At 42.1% G+C, this 27,702-nt stretch overlaps 1 protein-coding gene and 1 long non-coding RNA gene across 7 annotated transcripts in view; one reads left to right on the forward strand and one right to left on the reverse strand.

Moving 5' to 3' along the window:
- Positions 1–116: 116 nt before the first annotated feature.
- TIGD4 (tigger transposable element derived 4) overlaps positions 117–27,702 on the reverse strand; it is a 49,321-nt gene continuing 21,735 nt past the window's right edge. For 4 of the 6 annotated variants that reach the window (XR_012006148.1, XR_012006147.1, XR_012006146.1 and 1 more), the window contains 3 exons: positions 17,390–17,530; positions 4,769–4,873; positions 117–928 (listed from right to left, as the gene is read on the reverse strand). The gene's annotated coding sequence lies outside the window, so the exon portion shown is untranslated. The other 2 variants (XR_012006151.1, XR_012006150.1) reach the window with 2 other exon arrangements.
- Positions 20,301–27,310, forward strand: LOC140603098 (uncharacterized). Its single transcript, XR_012006153.1, has 3 exons — positions 20,301–20,474; positions 23,848–23,943; positions 26,895–27,310. It is a non-coding gene; the product is annotated as an uncharacterized lncRNA (long non-coding RNA).

Below are 27,702 nucleotides of genomic sequence, written 5' to 3' on the forward strand. Positions count from 1 at the left end.
TTTATAAATAGCAGATTTGTTTATTTACATACTATTTCCTATTAGAGTCTTCTTTTTATTTTATCTATATATTAAGATTTTAAATCTCATATCTGCAAGGTATGTTGGAAACATTATTCAAGGTGGCCATTTGCTTTTTAATGTTATTTAGAGGGTTTTTAAAAATACACACAGACATTTTTTAGTTTTTACTGTGTCAAATCACTGATCTTTTTCCTTATGTTCTATTTTAATGACATATTTAGAAAGAATTTCTCTATCTCAAGAGTGGGTGAATATTCACTTATATTCTCCTGCAGTTCTTTCTAAACAATGTCCATTCATGACTTTATGGTCCAGTGAGGAAAAGTGCAGAAAATCAGAACAACATATCCCGTGACTTGATTGATTGTCCAGCTCAATATCTACTTTGCTGCCATTTTGTAAATGTTCCTCTTGGGGAAAGACAGGACTTAGTGCCATTTTGTGGGTCTCCTGGGAGCAGCCTATCATTCTGACTCAGCTTATATTCTTCATTCTCACGAGGCTTCATTTCCTATCTCAGAGGTGGCCTGCTTGAGTCCAGATGATTTCTTGCTGCTGTTGATGGGAGCTGTGGGTTTACCATCTGTGTGCACTTGGACCACTTTTCTTTCCTCTCCAGGCTTCTCCAAAGAATATGTTTAAGAAAAACAAATACTCAGAGCTTCCAAAGGCGTTGGAAAACTGGTCCAAGGACTCCATTTCCTTTCTTAAAAAGGAACAGAGAGAGAGAGAATTGTCTTTGTAGATGCTTGGTAAACCTTGTTCCTGCACAAGCAGTTCCACCCAGGGAACTGCCCCTCTACCTGGCTGTGATCCTCACAAAAAGGTTTTCCAAGTCCCACCAGGCATTCTTGCTGAGTGATAGGAAGACTCGGTGTATTGAGCTGCATCTTCTCAGCAGCCACTGGAACTAAGAAAAAGATAATTTAAGTTCATAAGAGTCCCACGCTGTTGGCATAGAGTATCTTGCTAGACAAACATTACCAAGTGCAGAATGAACAAGTTACATCCTAAATGCCTGAGCAAAAAGCTAGCAGTCAAGCAAATGGACCCATTTGTGGGTAAAGAGCCTGCAAATTCAGTCTTCTTATATTTCTCCCTCCCCACTTTGAGTTAAAGTAAAGAAAAAGGTTTTCTCGTGCAGCCTGGGTGGCTCAATAGTTTAGCCCCACCTTCAGCCCAGGACGTGATCCTGGAGACTCGGGCTCCCTGCATGGAGTCTGCTTCTCCCTCTGCCTGTCTGTCTGTCTCTCTCTGTCTCTCATGAATAAATAAATAAATAAAATTTTTTAAAAAGAAAAAGATTTTCTCTGCCTAATTTATCTTTATCCCCTAACCTCACCATATTTCTACTGCCCTCTCCATTGCAATTACTACCAAAACCTTTCAAGAGAGTTCTCCAGGCAAGTGTTTTTTTCCCCTGAAGTGACAAAGGCATAAATGAAAGAAGCTTCTGCTGAGACAGGGGAGGAGGGATGAGGCCCAATCCGCATGAAGTTTTAGAAAACATTATTGTGTTAATCACAGTTTCCCATTCCTCTTCCCTCCACTCCCCTGAGATCTATCTGCAGCCCTGAGATGGAAACCGCTAGTAGTATCTCTGACGTGAGCTCCAACCTGCTGCTTCTCCTCAAGGAGCAGGAGGACAAGAGGAAATGCCTAGAAATATCAACTTTTAGTCAATTTCAATTCCTTCTCTCACAAACATATTTCAAACAGTCTTTAGTGAAGGAATGCAGAAGACTGGGGGCAAAAGAACATTAAAAGAAGAAATGAGAAATTGTGAGAAGCTCAACCTATCATACTACCATACTCTACTCAATAACCAACTTGCACCAACAACACACTATTTTAAATTCAGATTTATGGAATTTTTGTAAAGATAGTACAAAGAATTTCCATATACCCAGTTTCCCCTATCGTTAACATCTTACAGTAGTATGGGACATTTTTTACAGTTAGAGACTTGATGCTAACACATCATTATCAACTAAAGTCCATACATTATTTACATTGTCTTAGTTTTCACCTAATATCCATTTTCTGTTCTAGGATCCCCACCAGGATACCATGTTATATTTACTTGTCACATCTCTGGGTTGTGGCAGCCTCGCAGACTTTTCTTGTTTTTGATGGCCTTGAGAGTTTTGAGGATTACGGGTCAGATATTTTTGCAGAATGGCCCTCAATTTGTGTTTGCCTGATTAGACTGGGTTGATATGTTTTGGGGAGGAAGACCACAGAGGCCAAGAGCCATTCTCACCACATCCTAGGAAGGGCAGTGCTACCGATATGTCTTACTACTACTGACGTGAGCCCTGGTCGCCTGGCTTGAGGTCGTGTTTGTCAGTTTTCTCCACTGCAAAGTCTCTCTTTCTCTCCGTGCTTTCCACACCAGTCTCAGGAGGAAAGTCGCTAGGCCCAGGTCACACTTACAGAACGGGGAGTTCCTCTCCTCCAGGCTAGGGTATCTACATTAGTTGTTGGAGTCCTTCTGCATTTGTCTCTTCTTCTCATTTATCTATGTATTCACCCAATATAAATATAATTATTTCTATTACTACTGGTTCACAGATATTTATTTTATACTTCAGGTTATAATCCAATACCACTTTAACCAATGGGCTTTATTTTTAGTTTTCATTACAAAGAATTTTGAATACACGCAAAAGTAAGCAATATAGTATAATGAGCCCTCATCCCACCCACCTCCGAGTTTGTATGTCCTCCAAACATCACATCATTTTTTTTTTTTTTATGATAGTCACAGAGAGAGAGAGAGAGAGGCAGAGACACAGGCAGAGGGAGAAGCAGGCTCCATGCACTGGGAGCCTGATGTGGGATTCGATCCCGGGTCTCCAGGATCGCGCCCTGGGCCAAAGGCAGGCGCCAAACCGCTGCGCCACCCAGGGATCCCCACATCACATCATTTTATCCCTAAATATCTCTGTGTGTATCTCTAGAAGACAAGGATTTTTAAAAAACAACCATAACACCATAGCCACAGCTAAAATAATTAACTATAAATCCTGAAGAGCACATAATCAATATTCAAATTTCAAATTGTTCCCTAATTGTGTATTTATAATTTTTCTTTTAAATCAGCATCCGAATAAGATCCATATATCGTGATTGGTCAGTGTCCTTTTTAAAAAAAAAAAAAAAAAAACATAAATTCCCCCTTTCTCTCTCTCTCTCTGTCTCTCTTTCACTCTCTCTCTTTTTCAAGTCTTGCAGTTTATTTGACGAAGGGATCAACTGTATATCCCAAGAGTTTTCCAGTCTGGATTTTGCAGACAGCATTCCTGGGATGTGGTTCAGTATTCCTCTGGACTCTGTAGTTCCTTTAAATTGGTGGTTGGATCCAGAATGATTAGCAGTTTTTAAAGCAGACATCAATTATCAGTGAATGATGAAACAGAAGTTATCTTTACCTGTTAGTGTGACCAAGGATGGAGATGCTGGTCCGGGCAGAGCCACATTCAAGCCTTTTACCAGTGTTGCCTTGAGGTGGGTAAGTGCTATGGGCCTTCAGAACCTCGTCCTCGCCTGAAGCAACCTGAAGAATGCCTGCCAGCCATTGCAAAGTGCTATCATACTCACTAGCACACTCTAATAACAGAATCCCCATAGAATTCAGATTCAAAGAAATCTGCATAGATCTAAATCTCCCATTTCTAAAAGTTTTTTAAAGTTCTTGAGGTTCTTTATAAGTAGCTGCTGATACTATAAGTTTCTTAACTGTTAAAATTCCTGTGACCTGTGATCAGAAACAGCTACATAATAGGTATGAAGCCCAGGTATGAAGACACGGCGTCCCTCATTCAAAATTATTAAGAATTTCAAGGTGGCAATAGCAGAACATGAAGCTGAGCATCATATCCCTCTGATGTCAGAGCCTGTGACTGTGTGGGCTGGGCAGCCAGTCCCACCTGTGATGCTCAAGAGTTATATGGGAAGATGGCTACTTATTATGTTCATCCCTTATACAGGCGAAGGAAAGGTGTCTCTACAGAACAGAGCACTGCCAACCCCAGAACTCACTGACTTCTTTGTGGAACACCATGGGACACAGACACATTACATCCCTCCACAACAAACCTCTCCTCTTCTGACTCTTGAACACCCAGATGCAGTACTGCAAAGACCTTGGCTATGCATCCGGAGCATTCTAGAACTATTTCACGGCTGCTTGCACTGCATGGCACCAGAGGGGTTCAGGTTCCAAGACCATTATTCCCAGGATCCCTACTTGGTTACGTGGAGAAATTGTCTTGTTCTGAAGAGATACGTGCTTAAGTATTTTGGGGTAGACCATCAGAATGCTTGTGATTTATTTTCAGATGGTTCAGATGTGTGTGTGTGTGCATACAATATATTAATATACACATAGGGGTATGTGAGCTTGATTATGCACCAGGTATGTGGAAATGTGGGCCAAGAGCATTCTGAGACAGGGAACCACAGGAGGAAAGCCTTGAACCAGCATGCCTAGCCAGGCAGCCAAGGCGACAGAGCTAAAAGCCTAAATTTCAGGTTCCAAACCCAGGGTACCCTTTACAGATCCCACTTTAAGCCATCATAGCAGAATTTACCACTATATGAACTTACCCTGTCCTTTAATTTGTTTGCTTCTTCCCCAACTAGGATGCAAACTCATTAGAGTAGGGATCCATATTTTCTCATTCACCCCACAGCCCTGTACCCCAGCACCTAGAACAGTGCAGCTAGAGTAGAAACTCACCAGGTATTTGTTGACCGAGTGACAACATGTGAGCAAATGATCAAAATGATCGTTTGCCTCAAGAACGTCAAGGGTCCAGTGCTCCCTGGTTCCGCAGCTGCTGCCCTGGAAAGGCGTGAAGGAATCAGTGATGTCGGTCATGCAGATGGTCAAATGTCCTGCTGCTGCTTCTCAGGAGCATGAGACATTTCAAAGAAAGTCAAGGGAGAGGCTAGCGCTATTGCTAGAATGGCAAACATCAGTGGAGGAGGTGGTCGTGGGGGGTGGAGTAGGATGAAAGAGGGGAGCTTTCCTGCTTATCCAATCATTCCAGATCAATGGCATTTGGGGCTCACCCTTCCTTTCCCTGGGTGGGCCCTCCTACATGTGTGTGGGAGGGGAGGGTGCAGGAATTGCTGGGGAAGGGGGAATGTCATCCCCAGCACTCTCTCATCAGAAACAGGAAATCAAAGATCTGAAGGTTAAAATGCCAGGAAGACCCCTCACCAAGCTCCCCAGGGGGCTTCACAACCTGTTGGAATTAATCGCCTAAGGTTTAGCCATAACCCACTGCCTGATTATTATTATTATTAAAGTTCTTCTCTCTGAAATGCACAGGACATTTGCACTGCCCTGCCTAGAATGCTGATGATTTGGCAGGAAACAGAGGAATCTGGGGCCACATTCTCTCATCATTTTTAGCCTATTCTGGCGCCAAGAAAAAAAAAAGGAAAGGAAAAAACTGTCTGGGAGATCAAATAAAATTATAATTCTGGACCTTAAAAACCGGAGTTGGATCCATGCCATGGACTGAGCACTCCCGTCAAACACGTTTTAGAAACAGCAGGTTTCTAAAGCACAGCACCACATGCGGTGTTGGCAAACCTGCGAGGTTGCTTCCCCGCCTTGTGAAATGTGTGCATTTATTCATCTTAAACCACATTGAGGTTGTCAAATATTTAAAGTAAAAATAGGACATGTCGTGTCATATAAATAGGATTTATGAACCAAATATGATTTGGATGTCAGAGAGCACACACTGGAAGTATCTAAGGAACTAGCTAGAAGCTTGCAAGTCTAAAGGGTTTTTTTATATATATCATTCCCCAAAGCCAGGAAAATAAAATAAAAATTATGCCAAATTATTCCAATGTTTCTCTCTGGTAGTGAGTTTGAAATCTTTTTAGGGAACAGTCCATCTGTTTAGAGAAAAAGAACAATCCCTTGGCCTTGACACAGGTAAAGCTTCTTAAGAGAGTTGGCCCTTTGCCTCAGGTAAAAACTAGGCATGCCAAGTGCACAGACGCATCAGAAATGGAGGTGATTGCCTTCCAGGAACAAATACCAGTCTAGTTATTTGGCAAATGACTAAGTAAGTGTCCTGTTGGCAGATAGATAAAACTGAAACAAACAGACAACCTAAAAGTTTCTGTAGCTTCTCTCAGAATCAAAGAAACATGGGATCCCTGGGTGGCGCAGTGGTTTAGCGCCTGCCTTTGGCCCAGGGCACGATCCTGGAGACCCGGGATCGAATCCCACGTCAGGCTCCCGGTGCATGGAGCCTGCTTCTCCCTCTGCCTGTGTCTCTGTCTCTCTCTCTCTCTCTCTGTGACTATCATAAATAAATAAAAATTAAAAAAAAAAAAAAAAGAAACAGAAAGTTAGTTCTATCAACCAGCCCACTATGGACTAGAAAAACAGGCTTTCGATAACCAAGTGCAGCAGAGCCCATGTCACACAATGACTAATGTCACCGATTTAAACACATCCAACAATAGACACCTGCTTCAGAAGAACCGTCATCTAGCTTTCATCACAACTCATTGTAAGTTTTAAGAACAAACTTAAAAACTACTAGCAAGATTAAGCAAATTGCTTTAGATGGTAAGCAAGGATCTAGAAAGCACGTAGGAAACTTAAGGCTGAATTCACTGGGTTCTTCTTCTTTGGGTCATTACTTCTGTCTCTTTTGCTTTCAGGCTGGGACAAGCCCTTTCTTAAGAAACTGAACAGGTAAGAACAGATGTGTAACATATGCTGTCAAGATGGTTTCTAAAACACATGATTTAAATGATAGCAATATTTCCAAAAATAGTTTGAAATCTGAAACTATTTTCTAAGACCTATGTTCAGGTATTAGTCAGATAACTTTTTCAAAGACCAGGCTTTCACTAATTCACTTGGGGGGGGAAAAAGTGTTTGTTACATATGTAGGTTGGAAGCAAATAACACCTTTAACTTTTAATCCCTTTCCTTAATTTATGAAAATGAAGTGGTAATTTCTTTTTTAATTTTTTTAAAAGATTTTATTTATTCATGAGAGACACAGAGAGAGAGGCAGAGACACAGGCAGAGGGAGAAGCAGGCTCTCTGCGGGGAGCCCGATGCGGGACTAGATCCCGGGACTCCAGTGTCATGCCTTGAGCCACAGGCAGACACTCAACCACTGAGCCACCCAGGTGCCGCTGAAATGGTATTTTCTAGCTCATTGTTGCTGCTGGATAGAAAAAAATGCCCCACACAAAGATTCTCAGCAAAAAGGGCTGATGGCATTACAGTTCTGGTTTCTCGTGCTTGTAGTATACACCATTCATCCTCTGACTATTTACAAAACCTACTATGTGCAAAGGAATGAACTAAAGGGTTCTGTGCACAGAGAGAGGGCTCTCCTGTGGATCATTTTGCATAGGATGTCTATGATAAGGAGCACACAGGAATGGGGAGACTGGAACAGGGAAACTGAGTTCTAGTCCCGGCTCTGCCGCTAACTATGTGACTGTGTCACTCTTGTCAAATCACTTCACCCCTGGAGGCCTCACTATCATCCCCTATCAAATGGCAAAGAAACTGTATCAATAATTCTTAACCTGGGGTCCACAACCCCCCAAGGTTTTCAAAGGGAATATTTGGGGTCTATAAACTCATATGGGGGAAAATAGTGCATTTAGTTTCCAGTAACCTTTAAATGAAAATGGGCATTTTCTGTCATTGTGAACGTAGGCAACAAACCACAGTAGTGTTTGCCTTCTATTAGCTGTGCTTTGTCACCAACAGAAACCATACGTATAATGGGGTGCCCGGGAGGCCCAGTTGGTTAAACACCTGCCTTAGGCTCACGGTCCTAGGATCGAGCCCCACATTGGGCTCCTTGCTCAGTGGGGAGCCTGTTTCTCCCTCTCCCTCTGCCTCCCACTCCCCCCTGCTTGTGCATGCTGTCTCTCTCCCTCTCTGCCAGATAAATAAATAAAACCTTAAAAAGAGAAAGAAACCATAGGTATCTTCAAATTATATGGCAATTGTTGCAGGTATCTTGAAATATTGCTTGGGCTCATTGTTACTTTGAAACTATGATAATTGTTAGACTTTTTTCGAGTTTTTAATATTAATATGTTAATGAACAGCATATATTCATTACTATATTACACATTTTTAAAAAGATTTTATTTATTTATTCATGAGAGACACAGAGAGAGAAGCAGAGACACAGGCAGAGAGAGAAGCAGGCTCCATGCAGGGAGCCCGATGCGTGACTTGATTCTGGGTCTCCAAGATCACGCCCTGAGCTGAAGGCAGATGCCCAACCGCTGAGCCACCCGGGCATCCCACAAATTTATTTTTAAAAATATGTTGAAAACTCCATCTTATACCCATTATGATGGCTATTATTTAACAAAAACAGGGGGTCTGGGTGGCTCAGTGGTTGAGCATCTGCCTTTGGCTCAGAGTGTGATCCTGGGGTCCTGGGATCGAGTCCCACATCAGGCTCCCTGCATGGAGCCTGCTTCTCCCTCTGCCTGTGTCTCTGCCTCTCTCTCTGTGTCTCTCATGAATAAATAAATAAAATCTTTAAAACAAAACAAACAAACAAAATAAGTGTGGCAAGGATGTGGAAAAATCAGAATCCCTGTGCACTGTTGGTGAGAATGTAAAATGCGGCAGCTGTTATGGAAAACAGTACGGTAGGTCCAGTTAAAAGAATTACTGTATGATCCAGCAACTTTACTTTAGGGTATATACCTAAAAGTATTGAAAGCAGGGACTCAAACAGGTATGTGTACACCCGTGTTCCTAGCAGCATTACTCACAGTATCCAAGAAGTGGAAAAAACCCAAATGTTCATCAACAAATGAATGGGGACACCTGGGTGGCTCAGTGGTTGAGCATCTGCCTTCAGCCCAGGACATGACCCCGCGGTTCTGGGATCGAGTCCCATGTCGGGCTCCCTGCACGGAGCCTGCTTCTCCCTCTGCCTCTTTCTCTCTCTCCCTCTCTGTGTGCGTCTCTCATGAATAAATAAACAAAATCTTTAAAAAAAAATAAAGCAAAAGGATGGTAAGCAAAATGGAATATTATTCAAGCATAAAAAGGAGGGAAATTCTGACCCATGCTACATACAACATGGAGCCTGCTTCTCCCTCTCTCTCTCTCTCTCTCTCTCTCTCTCTCTCTCTCATAAATAAATAAATAAAATCTTTTAAAAAAATTATTCTGGAAGGGATCACAAGAATGCCAAAGGGACCCATGATATAAAAAGATTGAAAACTTGGGACGCCTGGGTGGCTTAGCAGTTGAGCGTCTCTTTCACTCAGGATGTGATCCTGGGGTTCCAGGATTGAGTCCTGCATTGGGCTCCCTGCGGGGAGCCTGCTTCTCCCTCTGCCCGTGTCTCTGCCCCTCTCTCTTTTTCTCATTAATAAGTAAATAAAATCTTAAAAAAAAAGATTGAAAACTTAAAAACTTCAAAAGCATTTTTCAGTTTCGAAATTCTAAAATTCTCTGCACTGGAAAAAGAAACAAGAGAAAAAAATCATTGTTTTAGAAAATGGACAAATGTAGCTATATGTAGAAATAGTTAAACCTTTACTATACATTAATATCTTTTTTCCTAATAAAAATTTTAAGCTGGATTCAGAAATATTAAAAACGTCTTTAAGTCCCAAGAAAAAGCAATCATATTATAAGCTGCCTTTTTCTTCAAAATGCCCACCTTGGAAGTCTGATCAGGTGCTCTATGAACTATGTTAATTACTTATTATAACTAATAAAGTCAGGGTTTTTAACAACATTTAACAAGATACAGTAGCAGGCTAAGAACAGGACTTTTACATCATTCTGCATATAGGAGAAAAGATCACCTCCTACTTTTTTTAGTATCTTGACTTCAAATGGTAAGAGGAAAGCATCTCAAATCCTGAAGGCATTTTATCTGCTCTGACACTACTCAATACAGGAACTGGGTATGCTTGGTCCAGCCTCCTATCTCCTGCCCCAACTGATCCTGTCACAGGAGGCAGGGGCAGAGTAGGCAAAAGGTCAGAAGGAATTTCCTTCCTCAAGGAGAGGCAAAGGCCTCTCTGTCAATTCTGTTTCCCTTACCTGATCCCTGAGGTTTAGGTCTAATTACCTAAAGCTGCAAGTAGGTCATTCTTGGTTGTAAAGGATTTGTATGTAAACTGTTAGATAGTATGTCATTGGTATAGGCTGAATGTCCTACAGAATGCCCTCATAAACCTTATCTCAGTGGTCTTAACCAGTGTGATTTTGTCCTCCACAGGAGACATTTTTGGGTGTTAGGACTGGAAGGTAGGAGCATGCTGCTGGCATTTAGTAGATAGAGGTTATGGCCAGGGATGCTGCTAAGCTCGCTACAACACACAAAACGGCTCCCCACAATGCAGAATTAGGCAGCTTAGGGTCTCAATAATAACAGGGTGGAGAAACCCTGCTTTATTTGATTTAATTAAGAACAAAATGATTCCTGGATGTCTCTCAAGAGCCATCTTGGTTGAGGGAAGGTGGCAAGGGAGGAGAGCATAAAATCATACTGAGCACTTTAGGCTTTATCATGAGCACTTTAAAAATATATCTTATTTTTAAGTAATCTCTATACCCAATGTGGGGCTTCAACTTACAACCTCGAGATTAAGAGTCACATGCTCTCCTGACTGAGCCAGCTGGGCACCCCTACCTCTGAGTACTCAGTGCTCACAACCATGTGTCTTAGGTATTTTCTCCATTTGTACAAGCAAAGAACTCGGCTCCATAAACACTTATTTGGGTCATAATGTGACAGAACTAGAACGAACTGGCCTGGTCTGGCTCTGAAGCCTATATGCTGTCTGCTATTTGAGTTGTAAGTACTGAAAATTCAGCTGGAGTGTGATAGAATGGACCTAGTCTTTATTCAGGCCTACCATGCTGTGGATGGAGCTTAGGCAATGTGCATCCTAGCCTAACTCTTTGTCGCTAAAGCAGCATACAGAAGCATGATTAGATTACACTGGGGAGCAGAAATGAATGGAGAAGGAAAAAATGAATCTACATGAAGCTACTGAATAATACCACAATTTATTACAGCACAGTATATTGAATTGAAATAATAGCACAGTATATTGACAAGTGTTGAATTGCTTGGCATCAGCAGTGAGTGCTATGGGAGTTGAGAAGGGGACTGTCAGTATGTATTGGAGTGGACAGTGAGGCTTCATGAAAGAAGTGAGAACTGAGCTTTCAGAGAACATAAGGGTTGAGGACGGAGCTAAATTCAGGAGAGTCAGGCAAGGTATTATTGTGATGAGCATGGGGTGCTCGGGAATCAGACTCCCAGGTTTAAATCCTACCTCTAGCACTCATAAGTGGTGTGACCTTGGGCGAAGCAATTAGCCTGTTTGTGTTTGTTTGTTCATGTGCGGAATCCAGATACTATATTTTCCATTAGGTTGTTAAGAGAATTAAGTAAGTCATGCGCGGAAAGTCTTAGCATAGTGCTCACCCCATGATTCAATGTTAGTTTTTTAAAAAAGGCAAGATGTGTGTGTGTGTGTGTGTGTGTGTGTGTGTGTGTGTGTGTGTCAGGGTTCTTAAAAGCAACAAAAATCTAGTTAACTTAAGCAGGAAATAATTTTGTCGGAAGGATACAAGGTAATTTGAAGAATTGACAAACAGGAAGACCAGGATCAAGAAACTAAGAACAGCTGGGTCACTAAATAGACAATCAAATCACGTGGTGATGCGCAGGGTCCTGCCTTCTACCAAGACTCACATAAAGAGGTTTCTTTTTCTTTTTTAAGATTTTATTTCTTTATTCATGAGACACACAGAGAGAGGCAGAGACATAGGCAGAGGGAGAAGCAGGCTCCTAGCAGGAAGCCTATGTGGGACTCGATCCCAAAACTCCAGGATCATGACCTGAGCAGATGCTCAACCACTGAGCCACCCAGGCATCCCTGAGGATGTTTCCAATTAGGAAAGAGAATAAGATGTTAGGTTATCTTAGGTTAGGTGCCTGGGTGGCTCAGTCAGTTTGGCCTCTGGCCTGTGATTTTGGCTCAGGTCATGATGTTGGGGTGGTGAGATCAAGTCCTGGGTCCAGTGAGTGTGGAGTCTGCTTGAGATTCTCTCCCTCTCCCACCCCCTCTCCTACTCTTTCCCACGCATTCTCTCTCACTCTCTCAAATAAATAAATAAATAAATAAATAAATAAATAAATAAATTTTTAAAAGATGTTAGGTTATCTTAGATTAGCAAACACCTCCTTAAGTGGGTGTTGTTTGGGAGAAGTAAGAATGGAATCTAGAGTTTTGAACTTGATGGTGAAGGATAATAGAAGAAAGCCTCGATTACTGAATGGGCACAGGTTCAGTGGGGAGGTGTTTGGGCGTCCAGACAGAGCCTCCTAATGGTGCTTATGTGAACAAGGAAAATGAAAAGTGGCATGAGTGGAAGGTAGACCTTCTAAATCTTCCACTGAGGCAGCTCAACCAGCAGCCAGAAGAGAATGACCTCTCGCCTCTGAGGGACCAGAAGAAGAAGCCCAGAGGGACCGGCCACACGCTCAGAATTTCTAATAAGCATCCTGTTTATTCTTTAAAGTTCTTGTGAATTTCATATTCTTTTTTTAAAAGATTTTATTCATTTATTCATAAGAGACACACAGAGAGAGTGGGGGGAGAGGCAGAGACACAGGCAGAAGACAGGCCCCATGCAAGGAGCCAGACATGGGACTCGATCCTGGGACTCCAGGATCACGCCCTGGGCCGAAGGCAGGTGTCAAACCGCTGAGCCACCCAGGGATCCCAATGAATTTCTTATTCTTGTTCACAATGTGTTTGTTTTAATATATTATTTAGGTTACATACTCATTAGATTCTTTAATATTTTCCCCCTCAAAGTTTCAAGTAAAATGTGTGACTTCACACATCCTCACCCAAATTAGCCTTGTACTCTCCAGAGGAATGTGCAAATTTTCAAGCATTCATTCAGGAAATGTTGATGACACACCTCCTATTAACCAGATGCTAAGTACAGAGACGTGAGTAACAACCTTTCTCCCTCATGGAGTGGTAGTCTATAGCCAGTCTAAAAAGCATAAATCCTAGAGGGCTGTGCACAAATGTGGGTTAGGAAATATGGATGGAGTCAATTTAACTCAACAATCACTAGACCTCAAAGAGAAAACAGAGGGATGCCTGGATGGCTCAGTGGTTGGCTGGGGTCACCATCCTGGGGTCCCGGGATTGAGTCCCATGTCGGGCTCCCCGCAGGGAGCCTGCTTCTCCCTCTGCCTGGGTCTCTGCCTCTCTCTGTGTGTCTCTCATGAATAAATAAAATCATAAAGAGAGAGAGAGAATAAACAGTTTGCACCAAGTAAGAGAGGCAGACAGGAAGAAGAGAAAATCAGACTCAAAAAGTGGGCAGAAAACACATAAAGACAGATAATACGATGTAGCTCCTAAAGGATGTATGTCTAAGAGAGACAAAGAGCACAAAGGAGGTAATAATCGACTCCAGGGGAGGAGATGTTGCCCCGAAGAGGATTTTAAGGGATGACAAGGAGCTGACGAGGCAGCCGAGAAGGGAAGGGAAGGGCAGGGCAGAGAGACTCAGCGTTGAGAAGCAGCGTGGTGTGCTGTGTTTCTTAAGTAAGGAGGGAGTGGAGGAAGCGGCCTGGAGAGATGAGCATGTGCCACGTGTGGCCCCTTTGTCTGTGACATCAGTACCAGGACTTTATCTGAATGCAGTGGAGAGTCACCAAAACATTTTTAAACAGAGGAATGAAAGAAATCGAATTTGTTTTCAGGAAGCATAACTCTGGAAACAGTGGGTAGGTTGGTCTCAAGGTGGCTGGAAGACAACTCTTGAGACCAGTGAGCTAGTCAGGCAAGAGATAGTGAGGGTCTGAGGGGACAGCTGCAGGGATGAAAAAGATGACGGTTACAGCAATAAAAATACCAGTGAAGATTCATAAAACTATTGCTATATGCCAGGCACAGTTCTAAGAGCATGATGTGGATTATTTTATTAATTCACTCAGTAAATATTTGAGTACCTACTATATCCCAGACAGAGATCCAGATACAGCAGTGAATAAAACCAACAAAAATCCTTGCTTTCATAGAGCTTACATTCTACCGGGGGAGACAGACAATAAACAGGCTAAATAAATAAAATTTAGTAGCATGTTAGATAGAGCTAAGAGCTAAGGAGGAAAAAAAATGCTACAGGAAAAGAAACACAGTGCTGAAGAGGGTTGTAAAAAATTTAGATGGCAGAGCCAGGAGAGGCCTCAATAAAAGGTGAGATTTGAATAGACTTGAAGAAATGAGGGACCTAGCCACAGAGATCTCGGGGAAGAGCCTCCATGCAGAGTGAATAGCACGTGCAAAGTCCCAGAGGCAGGAGCATATATGGTCATTTCCAGTAGCAGTGGGAAGGTTGGTCTGGCAAGTCTCAAGTGAAGGAAGGAAAGAGAAATTAAAGACTTGGTAAAATCAATAATAGGGCCCTAATCTCATTGGACCTTGAAAGCTATAATTAGGACTTTGGAGCATCCTGAGCAGAAGAGTGACATGATGGAACTTAAATGTTACCAGGATCATCCCAGATTGCAGGGGACAAGGGCAGGATCAGAGAAATCACCAGTGCTGGGATCTAGGAGAGAGAGGACGACGGCTGAGAACAAAGCAGTTGCAATGCAAGTGGTGAGAGGCAATCAGTTTCTGGTTATAATTTGGGCATCTAGGTGGTTCAGTTGGTTGAGCGTCTGACTTCGGCTCAAGTCATGATCCCGGAATCTCCGGATCGAGCCCCAAGTTGGGCTCCCTGCTCAGCGGGCAGTCTGGTTCTCTCTCTCCCTCTGCCCCTCCTCCCAACTCCTGTTCTCTCTCTCTCTCTCAAATAATAAATAAAATCTTTAAAAAAATAATTTGAAGATAAAGTCAATAAAATTTGCTGATGGATCAGGTACAGTGTGTGTGTGCATATGTATGATCCATGGAGAGAGAGAGAGAGAGAGAGAGAGACAGAGAGAGAGAAGGCCAAAGATATTTCTAATGATTTTGGCTGAGCAGCTGAAAAATAAATGGAATTGCCCTTAACTGACATGGAGAACACTTTAGGAAGAGCAAGTGACTTTTGCAAGGAGGTGGATATCAGGAGTTCAGTTTGGGACCTGTTAGGTTAGAGATGTCAAGCTGGCAGTTAGATAATTTGGGCTGGACTTCAGAGGAGTGGTCTGCATTAGAGAGAAAAACACAAGGATGATCAGAATGTAGGTGATGTCCAAAGCTATGAGACTAGGTGAGATCAGCTAAGGAGTGAATAACAGAAAAAAGAAGAAGTCCAAGGACAAAACCTTGGGCATGCTGATATTCAGAGGTTGTAGAGTTGAGGAAGAAGAAGCTATTATAGGAGATGAAGATGGAGCAGCCAGCAAGGTGGGAAGAAAACCAGGCAAGTGTGCTGTCCTGGAACCGAGTGAAGAAAGTGTTCCAAGGAAGAGTGTCAAGCAAGCCTACAATGCTGCTGATCATTAGGTTAGATGAGGACTGGGAAATAATTACTGGGTTTAGCAAATGGGGTCACAGGTACTGTGTTAAGAGCAGTTTCTGAGTGGAGATTTAAGCAATCACAAGAGGAAAGAAGTTGACGTCTGTGAGTGTGGACCATTTTCTCAAGGAGTTTTGCTCTAGAGAATGAGGGGAATACAAAGTGCCAGATGTAGAGCTGGGGTCAAGAGAGATTTTTCTTAAAATGGGAGAAATAACAGCATGTTTGCAGGTTGATGGAAATGACCTTGTAGAAATGGAAAAACTGATGAAGAAAGGAGGGAGAATTTAGCAGTGAGAGGGGTGGGCTCTAAGGCGCTAGGGGTGAGTTGGCCTTAGCTAGGAGCCAACTTCAGGGATACAAGCAGGAGAGCACAAGAACACAAGCACAGAGAGTTGCTTTACATTTAAATTAGTTCAACATTAAATAAAATTTAAAATTTGTTTTCTTCAGTTGCACTAGTCACATTTTGAGTATTCAGTAACCACTTGTGACTGAGGCCCTATCAGAAAGAGTAGAGAAAACATTTCCGTGTTTTCTTGGCAGGAGTTCTCTTGGACACCGTTTGTCTAGGGTAAGGCCATGGGAATGAGTAGCTGAGGTCAGGTGGGTAGAGGACAGGGTCATTGGAAGAGAAGTCAAGGTGCTGGAAAGCTGATGCATGGGTCCCTGGAGATAGCTAAGACTCAAGATGGGGTAATACTGGGAAAGTGAAGGTGAGACAGATTAAAATAATCAAAATGTGGTCACAATAACTGGAGATCGTTACAGTCTGTTGATAAGATCATCAAAGCTGCGTGAGCGTGGTCTAGAGGCAGCAAGGAGGAACAAGAGGAGCCCCATCCCCCCATCTCAACCCCAGGGGAGAGATCCAGCCACCACTGCACAGGGCCACGGGGAAAGCAGCGTCCCTAGGGGACAGAGCCAAGTTTCAGTTGGGGAGGTGAGAGGAACACTCAGAGAAGTGATAGAGGGAAAGGAAGATTTTGCTGATGACTGACCCAAGTTCCAGAGGGCAGGGGTTGGAAAGGAACACCGGGTGAGGAATGCCAGATGAGGTCAGGAAACGGAGGGGGGGGGGGCGCGTGCACCCTGGGTGGCACAGGGGTTGAGTGTCTGCCTTTGGCTCAGGTCATGATCCCAGCATCCTAGAATCGAGTTCCACATCGGGTTCCCCGCAGGGAGCCTGCTTCTCCCTCTGCCTATGTCTCTGCCTCTCTCTCTGTGTCTCTCATGAATAAATAAATACAATCTTTAAAAAAAGAAAGGAAATAGGGTAAGGACTAGACTCTTGAGGATGAGAGGTCACTTGAGAGTCCTGGGTCTTAGAGGATAGAGGACATGGTGAGTCAGTCCTGAGGCTCACATGGCAGATTGGGAGAGACCAAGAGATCTTGACAGGAGCTGGACAGGTTCTGGGATCCCCCTAGATGGCTGCTGGGGAAGGTGTGATAGTGGCACAGGGGTAGCCTAAGACTAGGCATTCTCCTGGCTGCTGCCTAATGGTAGCCTTATTTATCCCCATAGCACTATGAAAAGTATACAGTTGTTATCCCGATTGTACAGAAAAAGACATATTCAGAAGGCAGGTAGGATATAAAATGAACAGGACTTGGTGAATGGAGGGCCTTAATTTGCAGACTGAATCTGGCCTTAATCACTAGTGAGAAAGTTGAGAAGGGAGTCTCTTTGGATGTGAAATTGGAGGAGACAGAGGGTCTGGGAAGCGGATTCCCAGATTCCCGTTGAACAGGTTTGGAGTGGCAGGTGCAAGCAGGGGGTGTTGACAAATGGAAATGAGTTGAAGATGCTCACAAATACACAAGTAGTCCTGGCTCTTGTGTCAGGGCAGGAGAGGTTGATTTGGAAGTCAGCAGTTCAAGCCAGAGCAGACTTCTCAGTCTCAGGTCTTCCCAGGTAGAGGTCTTACTACCACAGGGAAAGCGGAATTGTTTTCTAAGGGTGAGAAACAAGAAGAGATTAGAAGTGGATTTCAATTTAGGAACTTGACAAAATTCCAGCTGCTGCCCTCGAACTATCCATATAATCGTGCTCTGAAGGATTCTATCTCAATTTTATTGCTGATGTAAGGCTTAGGCTTTTGAAATATTGCTTTAACAGTGACCTCTAGTGTTATAAAGAGATCTCTGCTAACAGACTGAGGCAGGCTGAAAAAAAAATTCTTTAACCTAAGAATCATTGCAGAGATTCATTTTGCCAGAAGGTACCTTAATAAATTATTCAGCCCAGCTTTCTCCCTTTAGGGAGGACATCACTTGGACAATTCCAGGTCACTTCCCTTCAAGGCAGATGTAATGGAGTCTGAGAAAGTTCAGAGAATGGTAACTAGAGTAAACAAGGAGGGAGATGTATTTTCTTGCAAGAATACATTTTTTTTTAAGATGAAAAGGAATACACCACAGACTAGAAAGCTGTTGCATCTAAAACTCCAAGCTAATAGAACAAACGGATCTCCAAGTGCAAGATCTAAAAGGCACCCCTTTGAAACTGAGGAGGTTGCTTTAGCATAATATTGGCTACAACTTTGGGCCATTTATTTTGTACCAGGTACGCTGACAGCCACCCCTAAGGTAGGAACTTTTATTATCTCCATTTTACAGATAAGGAAACCAATGTAGAGCAATCAGTTAATTAACCAAAGCAGCACAGCTGGAAGAGGGCAAAATCCAGAAGGGAACCCAGGCTCTTCCATTCCAAGTTTGTGCTTCTAACCTATAAATGCAACAACCCTTTAATAACAAGAATGCTAGTTTAGAAATAGGATACACGTGAATCAGTAAATTGGCAAAAGCTAAAAACATAAATTTGTTCAAGAAAAGTGTGGATGTGAACGTGGCAGTTTGGGAATGCAACGGATCTTTTCTGGCATGGGAAGGGGGCTATCTTTCTTTTCCAACACAGAGTTCCTTGGTCCTAGCAAACCCCTGATCTGACCCCATGTGCTGGTTCTCATGTCCTCACTAAGTACCACATCTATGGGCCTTCAGAGAGGAGACTCCATGCAGACTGAGCCCTGCACTCAATGTTTAAGAATCCTCACTCAAAGAAAAAGATTTTATGTCTACTGGAAATCCCCCTTGTTGATGCTCATTTTCTTTTATTCTGTCATCAGTGAAGATGGAAAGAGTTGACTGTAATCCTGTCTAGCCTTTTCTATAGGTGAGCACCGTTGTTAAGTCACTCTCCAGCCTTCTGGTCTATCTGCCTTTGAAATACATAATCCTCATCCTTTGAATATGACCACAGGTATCATTGTCTATCTTGAGGCTTGGATGCCTCCTACAGGAGTATTTCCAATCTTAAAGAGATGCTTGTACTTATGGACTTAATAAACCATAAAATGTCTTCCTCCATAATGTTTATACGACGCCTCTTATTTTTAGAGGACTTCTATATACCTTACCTGGCTTGATTCTCACTTGTGTGTCCCTGTTTAACAGAAAAGAAAGTGAGGCTCCAGAAACTGAAGTGATTTGCCCAAGGTCCCCTAAGGGGATAGTGGAAAAAATAACAAGGTTGTCAAGAAAAGATGGTGCATGGTATCTGATGACTCAGAAAACTAGGGACAACTTTTAGAAGGCATGTAAGGGTTGAAAATAATCTCTTTGCCTTTTCTGTTTATTTTGGTAGCGATCAGCATCTAGCCATATAAATATCCATTAACCCAAAGCAAACCAAAGTACAGCCTCCCTATCTGCTCATCCTCAGGACCTTCATCTTGAGACTAGAGCCTAGAGCCTTTCCTTCAACTTCTAGGAGAAGTGGGATCAGAACTGTGGGAAAAAAAAAAAAAAAAGAACTGTGAGACAAGACATTTTTGTTGTGTTTAAGTCACCCAGCCATAGCAGACCAGGAAAGTCATTAGCTGCCAACTCAGGGCCAACTCAATAGCTGCCAACTCAGAGCCGCCTAATGGTTATTATGGTGCCCGTCACTGTTTCGATCACTCTACATGTATTGACTCATGTCAATGTAATCTTCACAAGGACCCTACGAGGTGGGGGCTAGTTCTACCTCTTGTTTACAGATGAGAAAGCAAGCATAGAAACATTAAATAATTTGCTCAAGACCATTCGGATGGCCCTGGTAAATATAAAGGCAAAGTTTAAGTAAAAGTCATCTAAGTTCTGCTGTTAAGCAGTATTCATTATGGACTATGACCCATAAGGACGATGTAGGGAGGCAGGACAGATATGCTTCTTTTGACACATGAGAAATTTGGATCTCAGCAAGGTTCAGTTATTCAGCGTTGGCTGCACAGTGAGGTGGGGCTGGTATCCATCAGCACCCATCAGTGTGGCCATATCAATCGTTAAAAAGATAAATGTTTCTCTACAGGTTAGCAATGGCTGCTGCCCCAGCTCCTTCAGAATCCCATATCACCCCTGCTTGGGACCACCCTCCCTGCAAGCCCTCTAGATCTCCCTGTATCCTGGCAACTCTAGGGGTCCCCACACTAGTGGTGGCTTGCTCAGCCCTGGCAGGCTGCTGCTGCTGGGAACTGGTGTGGAATGGGGGTGGTGTGCAGAGGCAGGGCAGGAGGCCAGAGAGGACAGCCCAGGACAGGAGGCCTTAAGGTGTGTCTGCTGCATAGCTGGTTGGAATTAGTATCCAAAAGACAAAAATAGGGCTCGGGTACAGCAGAGAACATATTTTCTCCTCTGTTTTTACATTAGCTGGAGGAACTCCAGTGTCTAAGCAAGGAAACAGCTCTGTTTGTGGTGTGATGATACCCTGAGGAATTTAGAGGGCCAGCATTTGGGGAGAGCCAGAGGGCTGGAAAGGAAGACTAAGGGATTTCCCTCCTTTCTAGTGGATACATGATGATTTGTACTCATGAAACCCTCCAGTGCAGTGCCGGGCCCTTACCTGGTGCTTAGTAAGTATGTGTGTACTTTCTTGACTGATTAAAGTATGATGTGAGCTGTTTTAAAAAGAGCAGTGAGAGTCTGCCTTCAGCCTTAAATTTAGTAGGGGATTACTATAGCTCCAGAGCAGACATACAGGGACCAGGGAGGGTCACCAAATAAGGAGACATTGTTTTGGTTAAAAAGAGAGAGAGTCTCTGAAGAGGGCCAGTAATTATATATACCGGTGGCAAATGCCTGTATACTGATATAAGCGGATGAAAATTAAGAGCGTAAATGTCTTAGAAAAAGACCTGAACATAACTGATTCATCCAAACATAAACCCACTGAGCCGGTTCTGAGCCTCCTCAGGCATTACATGTGGGAAAGAACAGCAGACAGGGCACCCATGTGCCTGTACAAACACACTCCTGCTAGTTGTCAGGCCACAAGGAAGCAAACCGAAGCAAAAAGCAGGACAAATGGCCCAGGGTGAGAGAAGTCAAGATGATGAAGAATGACCCACAGATGGAGCCTGAAAACCAGTAAGGGGGTTGGTCAACAAAGAGATTAAAGTGTCACTTGGTCAACAAAGAGATTCCGCACAGAATCTCTTGCTTAATGTAACAACCTGGTTCCCCTCAAAGGCTATTGAAGACAGAGAATTGAGTCATAAAAAGCAAAAGATGTTTGGATGACTTTCCTGGTCTGCTATGCCTGGGTGACTTAAACACAACAAAAATGTCTTGTCTCACAGTTCTGGGGGCCAGAAGTCCAAAATCAAAGTGAGTGGAGGCTCCCAGGGCCTCCAGCTGCCCAGCCTCAGCTTAAGAGTCACTGGATAGGAGTTCCTTTTAGGCACCTAGATCCCACCCCACAGATTCTTTAGGACCCAGGAATAAGGACAGCATCACAGCTCAGTAAACAGGTTTCAGTTTACACAGAATATTCCAGATTGAGGGAAATCCCATTAAGAGCGTTATTCCAGTTTTGTTGACAAATCTGTGAGAAACAGAGTTTAATAGAAAATGATAAAGGTAAAATATGAAAATAAATTGAACATTTATATTCTACTTTGTGGTAGCCCATTGAATAGCCCATTGAATATATAACCACAAGCATCAAACTAATGATTATATGCAATGCCATCTTGTAAAATAAGATTTCCGGTTGCAATTCTTCTAAATGCAAAAGTGTTGTGTATATTTGTAAAAAAATATATTTCATCTGTGTTTGTTGTCAGGCTACCAAGTGTCCTTTAGGCTATGCCCTTTTTACTATTTGGATGTCAAATTCTTATTTCCTTTATGGAATAATAGTTAAAATAAATTTCTACCTCACAAAATATAAAGGGGGAACCTTTCTGTTGGATCTGTACTTGAAAAAAATATTCATTGAATATATCTTATATTTCAATGATTTATTAATCGATTGCCTAGAAACAGAACAATCTCAGAAATACGTTTTAGAATATAAAGGTATTTATTTCACTCTAAGAAAATCTGCCATTTTTAAAAAGTCAAACTCAAAGAATACATTCATTACATTATTTATTTAAATAATCTAAAAGTCAAACTTAAAGAATACATTCATTACAATATTATCACCTGTATTGTTTTTCTTTAAGGTTAAGAGTTTGCACTTGGAGAAATACACCAGAGATGTCCTTTTATACAACAAACTCCAAAAGTGCATTTATAATATGATTTAATCTTATATTTAAATCCAAAATTTCAAGAATATAGACATTTTCCAAATCAAATCCTACCCCTTTTTCCCCAGAGGCAGCTGTCAGTAGGCGAGCTATTCCAAAGGCACTTTAAGATCACGCAAATAGGGTGGCTGGAGAGGTGGGAGCCATACCCAGACTGGACAAAGTCATTCTGCCCAGGACATTTCTTTTTCCTAGGCCTTTACTCTGACTGACAGCCATGTGACAACAGCTGAGAGCAATGGCAGGGTCACTAGATCCTTATTACAATAGCCTTTGAATGACAGAAGACTTGTCTTGCTTCAGATGGAAACTCTCAGCTCTGTCATTTAAAGGAAGTATTGAGTCCCTACTCTGTCCAAGTTGCTCCAAGGGGAATAGCATACAGTCTAATAGTATGCTTTATCTTCACTACCTCCTTGATGCTTCTCTTGTGCAATTATTTCTGTGCTTCCTTCCCTGTCTGCTTAGGGAAAAAAAGATAAAAGTTTCAGATGCCTTACTAGGAACTGGTTTTGTCAGCTGCTTAGAATTGGAAAAGCACTATGTCATGTTTTCTTCTTCTTCTTCTTTTTTGTCGAGCTTTTAGAAATCAAGGTCTTATTCATTGTATTTAAAATGTTTTGAATGATAACCTGAGGCCTTGTTTACCAATAACCGAGTATAAAGTCATATTCTTAGAAATACATGTGTAACATATCTGATTTTCTTTCTAGTCGGCTCTCATGGAAAGTTAACCGTGTACTGACATATGGGGGTGCAGGTATATGCATATCTCTGGCTGATTCCCAATGGCATTTTTTATCTGCCTCCATGGAGAGACATAGTTTAATATCATGCATCAAACTGCTTGAGTCCTGCATCCCAGAGAAGGAGTTGGCACAGACACAAGGATGGCAAGAGTCTAAAAAGATGAAAACACCAGTTTCTTTTTGGTCTTTCTTGTGCTTCTGCAGTTCATACACAAAATATATTACGTCCTTGGAAACGTCCTTTCCCCCCTCTCCCCTCCTACCATCGTGTCAGAGTCTAATATATCATACTGTAAGCCAGATATAGGCATCCTTTTGGATTGAGCTGGCCAGTAAATTAACTTATGCTAAACGGCTGTCTGCCCATGACTGTCAGCCCTATCACCCTTGTCTTCTTTTCCCTTTCCCAGACATTGCATTTCACTGTGGATGACATTTCATTTCATTCTCAATACTATTTCATCTCCTAGCAATGTATGAAATTCTTCAGTGAACGGAATACTCATTGACCCTTCTGAAACTGACAAGGATACTTGCGCACTCCAAATAGGTTCATAATACAATACTGTTGGGCTTCTTTTCCAGTCTCTTCCAAGCTAGTCTACACTTCAGAGTTCCTAAAAAGGATCACCTGTCCTACCTGTGCTTGACTTTCAAAATTGAACTTAAGCCTTCATTACAGACACCCACCTTCAAGGTTTAGTGGTCACAGGAAGGACCTTCGCGGGCTAGTGAGCAGAGGTCATCTAGGAATGAGAAATCAATAGATATTTCCTAAGGACTTGCAGTGTGACCTTGGATGTTGGGCGGATCGCATAACCACCTTAGGAGCATGTGATTTCTTCGTGCCTTATAAGAAGAGATCCGTATTCTTAGCATAGCAACTTTCTGGAAGTCTTCTACAAATATACTAGGGTTCTAAGTTCTCCCTATCTCTTCAGTTCCAGATACAGAATCACTTTTTCACACAACTCTTTATTGAGGTCCTACTAAGTGCCCAAATATCTGTTAAGTGCTGAGAATACAATGCTGAAAAGGTAGGTATGGCTGGTGATCTGGTTGATGTTTCTTTTTTTTTTTTTTTTTAATTTTTTTTTTTTTTTTTTGTTTTTTTTTTATGTTTCTTTAGTGCAATTGCTTTCACACTTCTCAGAGCTTGTGGTCTGGTTGAGGAGCTGGATAGAGAAAACTATCAAGAAAAGGGGATGGAAAGAAAGTACAGAACGCTGTGGGAGCACACAGAATAAGCCCTTATATGGGTCTTGGGAATTAGGAAAGCCTTTTGGAGGAAGCAATATCTGAGCTGAGACCTGAGGTAAGTAGGATTTAGATTAGGGGATGTGAGGGGACCATGTTAAACTCTTCTGTGGATTACTCATTCACTCACATATACCCGCATGGTTCTCTAAGTATAACTGCTATTATAGTAGTATCCTACTATTCATGCTCTCCTGAAATCTGAGATGCAGGGACTGGTTCTATTGCCCAGTCTCTACAGCTCAAGCCTGTCCTCGTCCACTCCTGGCATTATAGATCAGGAGCTCCTCTGAGAAGAAACAGCTATGTCTTTTGTAGAGCAGCAGTTGGCAAAATGCCAAGAACAAACACTTGTAATAGTTTCTAATCTGATGTATGACTCATTTCATTGGATCCTGGCAATTTATTGCCCTCATTTAATAGATAAAGAAACTGAGGCTCAGAGAAGTTCACTGACTTGACCATAGTCTCATAGTTTGTAAATGGAAAATTGGGACTCAAATCAGGAGTCAGAAGTTAAGAGGGGTTGGTATTTGTAAAATGCTTTGAATAGTGTCTAGATCATAGTAGGTGATACATGGGGAGGGGTTAAGGAAATCATGAAAAATGTTAATAAAATAGGCTTCCTGACTCCAATAACAAAACTTTTTCTCTTGATCACAATGGTTTCTCTTGTATCCTGTGGAGTAGTAGAGTTCTTTGGGGGCTTATTAGGAGTCACTGTAGGGACTTTAGAAGAAGACAGAGACATTGGGCTTGAAATCCATCCTACCCTACCCCATGCTCCCAGCCAGAATAGTTCCCAGATTAGTTTATTTGCTTGAAGACTTTCCTGTGGGGAGGAAGGGAGCAGCCTCACCAGTAATATAACGTGCATATATTCTATGATTACTATCTGAGGGTGATGGTGGAGTTATTGGGAAATTGCAACCTAAATATGAGAAAGAGAATCAAGAGCTTCTAATTTCCAAATGCATTAAGTCCCATGGGGGAGAATAGGTGCTATCAGGTGGATCACAGACAGAAGTAACCTTATTTCCTGTAAGAGAGAGACCTGGAACTTTTAAATTCGAGAGAATTATATTTTAGCCTTAAGCCTTTCCCCAGCTGTGTGAACCCCAGTTTTGTCATTGGTAATAATGGAGCTTATAAATCATTTTTACAGGATTATTATGATGAGGCCCTTGTTTTCAGTGAATATCCCCAATGCCTAGAACAGTATCTGGCATATAGTAGGCGTTCAGTAAATATTTTTTGAATGAATGAAATGGCAATTATAATACTTTCTAGCCCAGCATCTGGCTCATGGAAGATGCTTTATTTTCTTTCTGGGAAGATGAATCAACTGGATAAAATTGAGAATTTAAGGGAGGTGGGCAGTAGAAATAGTAATAATTAACATTTGCTCTGTGTACTAGGTATGACTACATATTCATATTAATTCTGTGCCCTAAAGAATGTTATTTAACTTCTCTCTGCCTCAGTTTGCACATCTACAAAGTGGAAATAATACTAGTTCTGACCCCATAGCTTTGTTGTGATCATGAAGTCAGTTAATCCACACATAATTATCGGAACAATTCCTTGTACATAGTAAGTACTCAATGTGCTGTAACTGTGATCAGGTTGTGAAATCTCAAGTCCTCCATGTTTAACTAATGTGCTGTTCTTCTGAGTTCAACAAATAGATGCTTTATGAGTTCTATGATGAGATCAATATAGGCAGTAGGAGTATTTACCAGAGGACACAGGATTTAAGCTGGGCCTCCGCTAAATTTGGTTGGGCAGAGTGGAGTGGGAAGGCATTCCAGGGAGGAGGGAGATACATACCTGGGAATGGGGTTAGAATCATCCTCTAACTTTATGCTTAAATTCTAGTTTGAATGTTCACTGGTTTCCCCACCTGTAAAATCATGATACTATCTGCCCAGGGTAATTGCTATTCTGATGTTTATGAACATAAAGTGCTTAGCACAGTTCCAGGCACACCATAAGCACCCAGTATAGTATATCATCATCATCATCATCATCATCATCATCATCATCATCTCATCATCATCATCTTCTTCATGATAAAAGAAATGGAAGGGCAGAGATTGAAGTTTGTGAGACAGTGAGAAAACCAGCTGATTCCATCCAAGAATTCAGCTAGCCCTGACTCCTCAGAATCTATCATTAACTTAGAGATTTTTCACCTACATCAGACCTTATTAATAGCACAAATTTTCTTTAAGTGGAACCTCAAGTCTTAGTGGCTTGCATTTGGCAGGGGAGTGGGAAGCGGGTTTGAGTATACTACTTAGGATAAATGTTGTACTTAAATTGGTAAATATTAAAGTTACTGTGAAACTGAATTATTGGAAAGTAAGCCAAATAGTGAGTTTAGTGGAGAGGTGGTTTGTTCTTTCTTCACACCCTTTCCTGCAGGCAGAGTTGTGCTGCTTTGAAGTCACTTGTGGCTACTGGGGCAGGCAGCAAGGAGAAACATGAGCCACATTACTTTCCAGCCACTCCTTGACATGCTCGATATAAACTTCTAGCTCCCAAAATAATTTTCTTGACCTCAGTGCTCTCTGGGACTCTGGCGATCCTCACTTGATCCTTTCATGCTAGCTATCCGAGATATTTTACATTCGAAAGCATGAGTCGAGGCCGGACTTTCTTTTTATGTCTATGGCAGGAATTAATATTTTAATTATTTGTAAAGTTTCTTTTTTTTTTTTTTTTAAAGTTTCAAGGATTATATGCACATTCAGAATGGAAAAGCATTTAGAATGGAAGGGCAATTGGAGCTTTATGTAATCAAGGATGGAAGTTGGTGGCTTTATCTACATCCTGCACCAGCCCTAGGAGAATCAAGAGACTCATCTTCCACAATCTACATTTGGAAGCCTTGTAAATGCACTTTCTTTATATCTGACACAGAAAATATCCAACTAAAAATCTTTGGTAATTCTTCCAGCCTGGATTGATTACCCTGCACTTCACCTAAGCTCACACCATGCTCTTCCCTGCACTCTGGGAATTCTGTTGTCACAGGGATTGGACACTTAGCATATAATGGCTTGCATCAGCTGGTGTCTTTATTCTGTATTCCCACCTGGATGGCAAAATCCAAGGGTAGAGACCAGGTCGTTAACTCCTCTACCTCACTCCCCACAACCTAAGGCAAGACTGCAGAGAAGGCTCTCAAAATATTTTACCCCTATGTGACATTCTTCCTCCCGGTTCTGAAATAGCTCTGCTAATAATGCTTGTATGACTGAATCATTATTTTCTTTGCTCTGAAAATAGAACACAAGTCATTCCTGGGATGTTAGCTTGGAGTCTGTAACTCTCAGTGATTAAAGCTTGTTGTTTCTGATGCTTCAGGAGAGGACACAGTCAGAGAGTGTCGCAATGAGCCAGTCCTGGCTCTAGAGGTTCAGCCTGGTACACATTCTGGACTCTGTGTTCACCTTCTAGAGAGCACAAGTCCTCAGACTGTCCTATTTATTAATTGGATTTGGCAAAGGGAGTTAATTCCTTGTAAAAAATAC

This window comes from Canis lupus, chromosome 13 (assembly GCF_048164855.1).
Source record: "Canis lupus baileyi chromosome 13, mCanLup2.hap1, whole genome shotgun sequence".
Lineage (NCBI taxonomy): Eukaryota > Metazoa > Chordata > Mammalia > Carnivora > Canidae > Canis > Canis lupus.